General features: G+C 46.0%; 1 pseudogene; it reads left to right on the top strand.

Moving 5' to 3' along the window:
• Positions 1-2,645: 2,645 nt before the first annotated feature.
• On the top strand, positions 2,646-11,693 carry LOC139548513 (vomeronasal type-2 receptor 1-like; annotated as a pseudogene).
• Positions 11,694-12,945: the final 1,252 nt, after the last annotated feature.

Genomic DNA, 12,945 nt, shown 5'->3' with positions numbered 1-12,945 from the left:
AGAGTTCCTCTGTGGAGATGGGAGAACCTTCCAGAAGGACAACCATCTCTGCAGCACTCCACCAATCATGTACAGTAACAGACAGTGACATGACCTACAGCACGGTCAAGGAAGTTCATGTTTCTGACATTTTCAGACCACTGAACTACTATTGATTTAGTACCACAGAGAGTTACCGAAAGTCGCTAAGAAATCTGGATCTGCCTCCACTATTCCAGCACCATTTCAACATCAAATAACCTCTGCTTGGTCTCAGACAGTGACAAAAGATAACAAAAACAATTTAGTCCAATCAACATAAGCTAAATATGTGGCTGTCCATGGTTCTGTGTGTTGGTGTGTGTGCATGCAAGTAGAAAAACATGTTGACTCACTCTACTTGTAGAGAAATACCAATGTCTTCCTCCTCTCTTTCATAATGATGAAATAGTCTCTCTCTCTGTCAAACAGTACACACTTCTATATTTTGTTGTCCTAGGCTACCTGGCTAAAATGAATACTCGCTAGCTTAGCTTCCTTTCATGGCCAACGTTAGCTAGTTAACATTAGCCTTTTACATCTAGCTACCGTACATATTGAACTTCCATCCTCTCAGGCCAGGGGCACAACAAGGTGTGAATTAATGATTGGATCAAAATCGCCGTTATAATCATTGGCCAGTACGAAGAATTAAGTAAAACCACAAGTCCAAAACCCTACCTACATCCATGGCTAATTTAGGAAAGGGCTCATTTTAGCTAACTTGGTAGCCCCCGGAGGACAACAACACAACCAGATGCAACAAATCAAGTTTTTCTGTCAATGACGTATGTAGTTTTTGCACTCATTGGGATTTGATTGGAGTGATGGCAAATCCAAACTGGCTTCCCTTGACATTTTTTCGTTGTTGGTGCGCCAGAACCATTCACAGTTGAGCTCGCTCAGGTTTAGCTCAACTCTGATTGGCTAATTTTGTTTAACTTTTTTTTGTCAAGGGAGGCCAGATGTTCGCTGGCTTCCCTTGCCTTAAATGCTACAGGCGGCAACAATGTCATACTCGTTTGGACCAGACAGCATCAGATAGATGGCCTACACGTGCTTCTACACCTGCATTACTATCTGTTTGTGGTTTTAGGCTGGGTTTCTGTACAGCACTTTGTGACATCGGCTGATGTAAGGGCTTCATAAATACAATTGATTGATTGATTGACGTAGAGAGACAGAGGGGCGCTGTTTCACTCGCTCTGATGCTTTCTCCTGTGAGGCTGAATCACATTCGGCTGTGATTGGGAGTCACATAGGGCGGCGTTGACCGGTGTAGGCCGTCATTGTAAATAAGAATTTGCTCTTAACTGACTTGTCTAGTTAAATAAAAATAAATACATGTAAATTTAAGGAAAGTTATGAAACACAGAGACAAAATAAATGATTTTATGTTTTGGTGGTTTGCAACTCAAAGATAAATACAGAGTCGCACACTCAACAAATTCCCAGCGATCTACAGGGCGTTCACCAACGTTTCGGCAACACCTGCCTTCTTCAGGGTTTATTTTTGGGTTGGTCATTTTTTTGGGGGGGGGAAGCATTGCTTCCCTTGGCATCCATACACGCCACTGCTCATTACGAGTGACTGTAGAACCTTTTTACGTGCCTTAGGGTTGGGGAGGTCATGAGTGTTCAATTTCCATTGACTCTTCAGTGTTCATCCTTATAGCCAACTCACCAGGTGGGTAGGTAAGTAGATGTGGTAGTCTAGACTTACAGAGAGGCCTGACACCCTGCAGCTCTCCAGGACCCAGGTTGGAGACTATTGGTTTGAACGTTGCTTATGAAGATACATTTTCAGGACAGAAAAATATGCCCTGCTTATGTAAGCCTATTTCATGAAATATGGATTGTAATGGTGTACGTTTCATTACAAGAAATTATAAATTTGGGTTAAATTACTTTCAGTAGTCAACACGTGAAGCCACCTGTTTGTGCAAACCAAGCACCGCCAGCGATCCTATCCCATGGGCGTCCACCGCGGAGGTTCAGGTGTTTATCTCCTCTCCCGGATGGTTGAAAGACAAGTGTCGACAAGCTCAGACTCACAACAGCGAAAGACCCAGAGGATGCTTCGGAATAAACAATTACAGTATCCGAGGTTTATTATTGAGCATTAAGGCAAATGTCCCGTGAGCGCTCATCCGCGTCGCCACATGCTATTGCCAATTAAATCGTAGCCTTGTGGCACTTTGTGCTATGTCATTAACATGAATACAGACCGACATTCACATGCCAGGGAATTTACTGCTTCTGACTCATTTACTATATGTATTTTTAATTTGCCAGCTCATTGCGCATCGCACTTCACACAACGTTATTTACTATTCCGTCATTGTCTCCTTAATTTAAAACTATAATTTTGATTTCAAGCCCTAAAATTCTAAACCCTATAGGCTATTTTAAAGTAATGCAAAGCGCACAAAATATATTAAAACACTACGGTGCATATAGCTCTAGGCCTATACTCTGCTCAATTCTTCGTTATTATTTTTATTATACAAATTAAAATGAAATGATGTCCATTTATTTCATTTATCATAGTCAATAATTATCCATAATCTATACATTTTAACGGTCCTGTTTATCTCACGTCTTTGTGAGGAGGCTGTTTTGTGCAATATGGCTAATTTCATCCCCTGAGATTTGGCGGAAGGTGCCTGTTGTGAATGCTGTTCCTTCAGAGTCTATCATTGTGAACACTTTATACCACACATTCACATCATGGATGTTACTGGATTCAATTGGAAAAAACGGTTACTGTGTAGATGATGTGCTTTTCTCCACTTTTACGCGTCCATCTCGGCGAGTCCAACTGTAAACTGAAGGCCAAGCCTAACCTGAGCGGGTACAAGAACGCGGAGAAGAAAAAGGTGGTTGTGGGAGGGATGTTTCCCGTTCACCACCGCATCGCCTCAGCCGATACCAACACCTCCCCGGTGCCGGTATCCCTGGGATGCGAGGGGTGAGTCAATTTAATGTCTTGGGATGCAATTACATTATATTACTCAGGAGTTTAAGGCAGTGAAACTAGAGAAATGGAGAGAATGAATTTGTCAATGTGGGATTTTTAAACATTTTATTATAATACATTAGCCCTATTGTGTTTTCAAATATTAGAAACAGAACATTATGGAAATGCTTCTCTACTGAGTCGCCTCCTTCTGTCAAGGTCCTGCTCCCTCATCCAATCTGTGACTCAACAATCATCCATCCCTTCGCCCCTTTGACCTGTCCTCTTATATTAACCAATGAACTAAGCGATGATGATTTGGGCTCATCTGAGAAGGTACACATTGATCTTTGTCGCCCTCCAGTGGCAGTTTAATGCAATGTTATGCATTGCAGGTACTACTCGAGATTACTTAAAAGTAATGTCAGGATTTTACTACTACTACTACTACTACTACTATTTACCAACATCATCATCATCACTTCTCATCCAGGTTTAACTTCCGGACGTTCCTCTGGACTCAGACGATGCTCTTCGCCATTGATGAGATCAACAAGCAAACAGACCTCCTCCCTGATACAGACCTGGGCTATGTCATCTATGACTCCTGCGTCACCATCTCCAAGGCTGTGGAGGGCACCCTCACCTACCTGAGGGGGGAGGGGGGGGGGGTTAGACCTGTCCATCGCCAGCGCCCGCATACTGGGACTCAACTATTTCCCCCAGGTATCTCTGTCCATCTACATACCCTCATTAATACATATACTCTCCTCTTCACTACAGCTCCTATATCTACCTACCTAGGTGCATGGGGCCTAATCTAGTGGGCTTTTTCCTCTCCCTCCCTCTCCCTTTTCCCTCTCCTCTTCCCTCTTCTCTCCTCTCCTCTGCTCTCTCCTCCCCCTCTCCTCTGCTCTCTTCCGCTCTCTCTCCTCTCTCTCTCCCCCCCTCTCTTCTGCTCTCTCTCCTCTCTCTCTTCCCCCTTTCCTTTTCTTTCTTCCCTCTGTCCTTGTCTCTAGGTGAGTTCCTCGTTGTCCTGCTCTGTGTTGGAAAGTAAGTTTCAGTTCCTCACCCTTTGATGACAATTCCTAATGCCGTCTACCATTCAATGACCTGCCTGGTGCTGCACTTCAGCTGGACCTGGGTGGGAACCATCGCCGCCGACGACGACTATGGGAAGTATGGCATCAAGGCCTTCAAGGAACAGGTGGATGAGGCTGAGGTCTGCATCTCCTTCTCTGAGACCCTGCCCAAGGTGACCGGTTTCCATTACAACACGCCTCTCAATGTCTCTGTCTCTTTCTTTCTGTCTTTCTCTGTCTGCTTCTCTTCTCTCTCTTTTCCTCTATTTCTCTCCATCCGTTTGCTTGTACCATAAACAAGTTAATACAGTTTGCTTGTACCATAAACAACTTAATACAGTTTGCTTGTAACATAAACAAGTTAATATAGTTTGCTTGTAACATAAACAAGTTAATACAGTTTGCTTGTACCATAAACAACTTAATACAGTTTGCTTGTAACATAAACAAGTTAATATAGTTTGCTTGTAACATAAACAAGTTAATACAGTTAAACACCTCGCATACAGGTAGATATGATGATACCTACTCTGACGTGACCCAGCTACACCTCACATACAGGTAGATATGATGATACCTACTCTGACGTGACCCTGCTACACCTCACATACAGGTAGATATGATGATACCTACTCTGACGTGACCCTGCTACACCTCACATACAGGTAGATATGATGATACCTACTCTGACGTGACCCTGCTACACCTCACATACAGGTAGGTATGATGATACCTACTCTGATGTGACCCTGCTACACCTCACATACAGGTAGATATGATGATACCTACTCTGATGTGACCCTGCTACACCTCACATACAGGTAGATATGATGATACCTACTCTGACGTGACCCTGCTACACCTCACATACAGGTAGATATGATGATACCTACTCTGACGTGACCCAGCTACACCTCACATACAGGTAGATATGATGATACCTACTCTGACGTGACCCTGCTACACCTCACATACAGGTAGATATGATGATACCTACTCTGATGTGACCCTGCTACACCTCACATACAGGTAGATATGATGATACCTACTCTGACGTGACCCTGCTACACCTCACATACAGGTAGATATGATGATACCTACTCTGATGTGACCCTGCTACACCTCACATACAGGTAGATATGATGATACCTACTCTGACGTGACCCAGCTACACCTCACATACAGGTAGATATGATGATACCTACTCTGACGTGACCCTGCTACACCTCACATACAGGTAGATATGATGATACCTACTCTGACGTGACCCAGCTACACCTCACATACAGGTAGATATGATGATACCTACTCTGATGTGACCCTGCTACACCTCACATACAGGTAGATATGATGATACCTACTCTGACGTGACCCTGCTACACCTCACATACAGGTAGATATGATGATACCTACTCTGACGTGACCCTGCTACACCTCACATACAGGTAGATATGATGATACCTACTCTGACGTGACCCTGCTACACCTCACATACAGGTAGATATGATGATACCTACTCTGACGTGACCCTGCTACACCTCACATACAGGTAGATATGATGATACCTACTCTGACGTGACCCAGCTACACCTCACATACAGGTAGATATGATACCTACTCTGACGTGACCCTGCTACACCTCACATACAGGTAGATATGATGATACCTACTCTGACGTGACCCTGCTACACCTCACATACAGGTAGATATGATGATACCTACTCTGACGTGACCCTGCTACACCTCACATACAGGTAGATATGATGATACCTACTCTGATGTGACCCTGCTACACCTCACATACAGGTAGATATGATGATACCTACTCTGACGTGACCCTGCTACACCTCACATACAGGTAGATATGATGATACCTACTCTGACGTGACCCTGCTACACCTCACATACAGGTAGATATGATGATACCTACTCTGACGTGACCCTGCTACACCTCACATACAGGTAGATATGATGATACCTACTCTGACGTGACCCTGCTACACCTCACATACAGGTAGATATGATGATACCTACTCTGACGTGACCCTGCTACACCTCACATACAGGTAGATATGATGATACCTACTCTGACGTGACCCAGCTACACCTCACATACAGGTAGATATGTTTCCGGCGCCGAAAAGAGATGGCCGCCTCGCTTCGCATTCCTTGGAAAATATGCAGTATTTTGTTTTTTTATGTGTTATTTCTTACATCGGTACCCCAGGTAATCTTAGGTTTCATTACATACAGTCGGGAGGAACTACTGAATATACGATTAACGTCAACTCATCATCGTTCCTACCAGGAATATGACTTTCCCGAAACGGATCCAGTGTTTTGCCTTCCACCCAATACAATGGATCTGATCCCAGCCGGCGACCCTGTGCGACGCCGTAAAAGGGGCAAACGAGGCGGTCTCGTGGTCAGGCTTCGGAGACGGGCACATCGCGCTCCACTCCCTAGCATACTACTCGCCAATGTCCAGTCTCTTGACAATAAGGTTGATGAAATCCGAGCACGGGTAGCATTCCAGAGAGACATCAGGGATTGCAACGTGCTCTGCTTCACGGAAACATGGCTAACTCAAGAGACGCTAACGGAGTCGGTGCAGCCAGCTGGTTTCTTCATGCATCGCGCCGACAGAAACAAACATCTTTCTGGTAAGAAGAGGGGCGGGGGGGTATGCCTTATGATTAACGAGACGTGGTGTGATCATCATAACAACACACAGGAACTCAAGTCATTCTGTTCACCTGATCTAGAACTCCTCACAATCAAATGTCGACCGCATTATCTACCAAGGGAATTCTCTTCAATCATAATCACAGCCGTATATATTCCCCCCCAAGCAGACACATCGATGGCCCTGAACGAACTTTATCTGACTCTTTGTAAACTGGAAACCACACACCCTGAGGCTGCATTCATCGTAGCTGGGGATTTTAACAAGGCTAATCTAAAAACAAAACTCCCTAAATTCTATCAGCATATCGATTGTGCTACCAGGGCTGGAAAAACCCTAGATCATTGTTATACTAATTTCCGCGATGCATATAAGGCCCTCCCCCGCCCCCCTTTCGGAAAAGCTGACCACGACTCCATTTTGTTGATTCCAGCCTACAAACAGAAACTAAAACAACAAGCTCCCGCGCTCAGGTCTGTTCAACGCTGGTCCGACCAATCTGAATCCACGCTTCAAGACTGCTTCGATCACGCGGATTGGAATATGTTCCGCATTGCGTCCAACAACAATATTGACGAATATGCTGATTCGGTGAGCGAGTTCATTAGGAAGTGCATTGACGATGTCGTACCCACAGCAACGATTAAAACATTCCCAAACCAGAAACCGTGGATTGACGGCAGCATTCGCGTGAAACTGAAAGCGCGAACCACTGCTTTTAACCAGGGCAAGGTGACCGGAAGCATGACCGAATACAAACAGTGTAGCTATTCTCTCCGCAAGGCAATCAAACAGGCTAAGTCCCAGTACAGAGACAAAATCGAGTCGCAATTCAACAGCTCAGACACAAGAGGTATGTGGCAGGGTCTACAGTCAATCACGGATTACAAAAAGAAAACCAGCCCCGTCGCGGACCAGGATGTCTTGCTCCCAGACAGGCTAAACAACTTTTTTGCCCGCTTTGAGGACAATACAGTGCCACTGACACGGCCCCCTACCAAAACCTGCGGGCTCTCCTTCACTGCAGCCGAGGTGAGTAAAACATTTAAACGTGTTAACCCTCGCAAGGCTGCAGGCCCAGACGGCATTCCCAGCCGCGTCCTCAGAGCATGCGCAGACCAGCTGGCTGGTGTGTTTACGGACATATTCAATCAATCCTTATCCCAGTCTGCTGTTCCCACATGCTTCAAGAGGGCCACCATTGTTCCTGTTCCCAAGAAAGCTAAGGTAACTGAGCTAAACGACTACCGCCCCGTAGCACTCACTTCCGTCATCATGAAGTGCTTTGAGAGACTAGTCAAGGACCATATCACCTCCACCCTACCGGACACCCTAGACCCACTCCAATTTGCTTACCGACCCAATAGGTCCACAGACGACGCAATCGCAACCACACTGCACACTGCCCTAACCCATCTGGATAAGAGGAATACCCATGTGAGAATGCTGTTCATCGATTACAGCTCAGCATTTAACACCATAGTACCCTCCAAACTCGTCATCAAGCTCGAGACCCTGGGTCTCGACCCCGCCCTGTGCAACTGGGTCCTGGACTTCCTGACGGGCCGCCCCCAGGTGGTGAGGGTAGGTAACCCGCTGATCCTCAACACTGGGGCCCCACAAGGGTGCGTTCTGAGCCCTCTCCTGTACTCCCTGTTCACCCACGACTGCGTGGCCATGCACGCCTCCAACTCAATCATCAAGTTTGCGGATGACACTACAGTGGTAGGCTTGATTACCAACAACGACGAGACGGCCTACAGGGAGGAGGTGAGGGCCCTCGGAGTGTGGTGTCAGGAAAATAACCTCACACTCAACGTCAACAAAACAAAGGAGATGATTGTGGACTTCAGGAAACAGCAGAGGGAGCACCCCCCTATCCACATCGACGGGTCAGTAGTGGAGAAGGTGGAAAGTTTTAAATTCCTCGGTGTACACATCACGGACAAACTGAATTGGTCCACCCACACAGACAGCGTTGTGAAGAAGGCGCAGCAGCGCCTCTTCAACCTCAGGAGGCTGAAGAAATTCGGCTTGTCACCAAAAGCACTCACAAACTTCTACAGATGCACAATCGAGAGCATCCTGTCGGGCTGTATCACCGCCTGGTACGGCAACTGCTCCGCCCACAACCGTAAGGCTCTCCAGAGGGTAGTGAGGTCTGCAGAACGCACCACCGGGGGCAAACTACCTGCCCTCCAGGACACCTACACCACCCGATGTCACAGGAAGGCCATAAAGATCATCAAGGACAACAACCACCCAAGCCACTGCCTGTTCACCCCGCTATCATCCAGAAGGCGAGGTCAGTACAGGTGCATCAAAGCAGGGACCGAGAGACTGAAAAACAGCTTCTATCTCAAGGCCATCAGACTGTTAAACAGCCACCACTAACATTTAGCGGCCGCTGCCAACATACTGACTCAACTCCAGCCACTTTAAAAATGGGAATTGATGGAAATTATGTAAAAATGTACCACTAGCCACTTTAAACAATGCCACTTAATATAATGTTTACATACCCTACATTACCCATCTCATATGTATATACTGTACTCTATATCATCTACTGCATCTTGCCATCTTTATGTAATACATGTACCACTAGCCACTTTAAACTATGCCACTTTATGTTTACATACCCTACAGTACTCATCTCATATGTATATACCGTACTCTATACCATCTACTGCATCTTGCCATGCCGTTCTGTACCACCACTCATTCATATATCTTTATGTACATATTCTTTATCCCTTTACACTTGTGTGTGTGTATAAGGTAGTAGTTGTGGAATTGTTAGGTTAGATTACTTGTTGGTTATTACTGCATTGTCGGAACTAGAAGCACAAGCATTTCGCTACACTCGCATTAACATCTGCTAACCATGTGTATGTGACTAATAAAATTTGATTTGATTTGATTTGATTTGCTATGATGATACCTACTCTGACGTGACCCAGCTACACCTCACATACAGGTAGATATGATGATACCTACTCTGACGTGACCCTGCTACACCTCACATACAGGTAGATATGATGATACCTACTCTGATGTGACCCTGCTACACCTCACATACAGGTAGATATGATGATACCTACTCTGACGTGACCCTGCTACACCTCACATACAGGTAGATATGATGATACCTACTCTGATGTGACCCTGCTACACCTCACATACAGGTAGATATGATGATTATGATATTATGCATTGCAGTGTGTAAACGGCTGTGTACGCTGTGGCCCATGCCCTGCATAACATGGAGATCTGTGAGCCTGGCCAGAGGCCCTTCAATAACAGCGGTGCTGATATCACCAGCATTGAGCACAGGGCTGTGTGTGTGTGTGTGTGTGTGTGTGTGTGTGTGTGTGTGTGTGTGTGTGTGTGTGTGTGTGTGTGTGTGTGTGTGTGTGTGTGTGTGTGTGTGTGTGTGTGTGTGTGTGTGTGTGTGTGTGTGTGTGTGTGTGTGTGTGTGTGTGTGTGTGTGTGTGTGTGTGGTTGCATCTCATTTGTAACTGCTGTATGTTTTAATATTGTCCATCTTCTCCTTTCTCCTCTAGTTGATGTACTACCTGTGGAACGTGTAGTTTGACGTCTCCCACACCAAAGAACCTTTATTCTTCCTGAACGGCTACTATGACATCATTAACTTGCAAGTGAATGGTGACGGTAAGACCTCCTACGTGACGATTGGCCAGTTCAACAGCACAGCAGCCACAGAGGCCATGATGACCATCAACAAGGCATCCATAGTGTGGAACAATGATAAGCTGGAGGTCAGTGAGATACTGAGGATACAGACAGTGATGTCTGTCTGACAGTCTCCCTCCCTCCCTATCTGTCTGACAGTCTCCCTCCCTTCCTGTCTGTCTGACAGTCCCCCCCTCCCTGTCTGTCTGACAGTCTCCCTCCCTTCCTGTCTGTCTGACAGTCCCCCCCCTCCCTGTGTGTCTGTCTGACAGTCTCCCTCCCTCCCTCCCTCCCTCCCTCCCTCCCTCCCTCCCTCCCTGTCTGTCTGTCTGTCTGTCTGACTGTCTGACAGTCTCCCTCCCTCCCTGTCTGTCTGTCTGACAGCCTCCCTCCCTCCCTCCCTCCCTCCCTCCCTCCCTCCCTCCCTCCCTCCCTCCCTGTCTGTCTGTCTGTCTGTCTGTCTGTCTGTCTGTCTGTCTGTCTGTCTGTCTGTCTGTCTGTCTGTCTGTCTGTCTGTCTGACAGTCTCCCTCCCTCCCTCCCTCCCTCCCTCCCTCCCTGTCTGTCTGTCTGTCTGTCTGTCTGTCTGTCTGTCTGTCTGTCTGTCTGTCTGTCTGTCTGTCTGACAGTCTCCCTCCCTCCCTGTCTGTCTGTCTGAGTGACTCCCTCCCTCCCTCCCATCCGACTCCAAGGTCTGTGTGCAGTGAGAGCTGCCACCCTGATACCAGGCTGGGGATCAGGCAGGGAGAGCCCGTCAACTGCTTCGACTGCGTCCCCTGTGCTGACCGAGAGATCAGCAACGCCACAGGTAATGTATCATTGTGTACATCTTGTCAGTCCTTAATTCAACTCAACTGGTTTGTGGTCTGCAGCAGAGTTGGTTTGAATTGATTCCACAGTTGTTTTGGGTTTAAAATCATATGTAGCTTGAAGGAATTCTACCGGCTTTGTAGATTGTTTCTCTCTGTGTGTGTGTGTGTGTGTGTGTGTTAGACTGACCTGACATCGTCCTCTCCACTGCCTCCGCTGTCAGATGCCAGGAAGTGTGTCCAGTGAGGACTACTGGTCTAATGCGGCCCGAGATGCCTGCATCCCCAAAACCTTAGAGTTCCTGGACTTCAGTGAACCTCTGGGCATCATACTCAGAGTGATATCAGCCTTTGGAGCGCTGATCACAATGGCTGTAGGGATGTGTAGCCAAAGGCATGCAAAAGTAGCGCAATATTGAGGAATAGAGTGTTATTGGTGATTTGTCTGATGGAATTGAGAGGCAATATAATTACAGTGATTCAGGTACTATTCACTGTCATTATGATAGATGACCTGTGGTGAATCAGGTAGTATTCACCGTCATTATGATAGATGACCTGTGGTGAATCAGGTAGTATTCACCGTCATTATGATAGATGACCTGTGGTGAATCAGGTAGTATTCACCGTCATTATGATAGACGACCTGTGGTGAATCAGGTAGTATTCACCGTCATTATGATAGACGACCTGTGGTGAATCAGGTAGTATTCACCGTCATTATGATAGATGACCTGTGGTGAATCAGGTAGTATTCACCGTCATTATGATAGATGACCTGTGGTGAATCAGGTAGTATTCACCGTCATTATGATAGACGACCTGTGGTGAATCAGGTAGTATTCACCGTCATTATGATAGATGACCTGTGGTGAATCAGGTAGTATTCACCGTCATTATGATAGACGACCTGTGGTGAATCAGGTAGTATTCACCGTCATTATGATAGACGACCTGTGGTGAATCAGGTAGTATTCACCGTCATTATGATAGATGACCTGTGGTGAATCAGGTAGTATTCACCGTCATTATGATAGATGACCTGTGGTGAATCAGGTAGTATTCACCGTCATTATGATAGACGACCTGTGGTGAATCAGGTAGTATTCACCGTCATTATGATAGATGACCTGTGGTGAATCAGGTACTATTCACTGTCATTATGATAGATGACCTGTGGTGAATCAGGTAGCATTCACCGTCATTATGATAGACGACCTGTGGTGAATCAGGTAGTATTCACCGTCATTATGATAGACGACCTGTGGTGAATCAGGTAGTATTCACACCTGTGGTGAATCAGGTAGTATTCACCGTCATTATGATAGATGACCTGTGGTGAATCAGGTAGTATTCACCGTCATTATGATAGATGACCTGTGGTGAATCAGGTAGTATTCACCGTCATTATGATAGACGACCTGTGGTGAATCAGGTAGTATTCACCGTCATTATGATAGACGACCTGTGGTGAATCAGGTAGTATTCACCGTTATTATGATAGACGACCTGTGGTGAATCAGGTAGTATTCACCGTCATTATGATAGATGACCTGTGGTGAATCAGGTAGTATTCACCGTCATTATGATAGATGACCTGTGGTGAATCAGGTAGTATTCACCGTCATTATGATAGACGACCTGTGGTGAATCAGGTAGTATTCACCGTCATTATGATAGATGACCTGTGGTGAAT

This window comes from Salvelinus alpinus, chromosome 21 (genome assembly GCF_045679555.1).
Source record: "Salvelinus alpinus chromosome 21, SLU_Salpinus.1, whole genome shotgun sequence".
NCBI classification, from domain to species: domain Eukaryota; kingdom Metazoa; phylum Chordata; class Actinopteri; order Salmoniformes; family Salmonidae; genus Salvelinus; species Salvelinus alpinus.
Note: the sequence above shows the minus strand (reverse complement) of the source record. Positions and strands in the feature narration are given on the sequence as shown.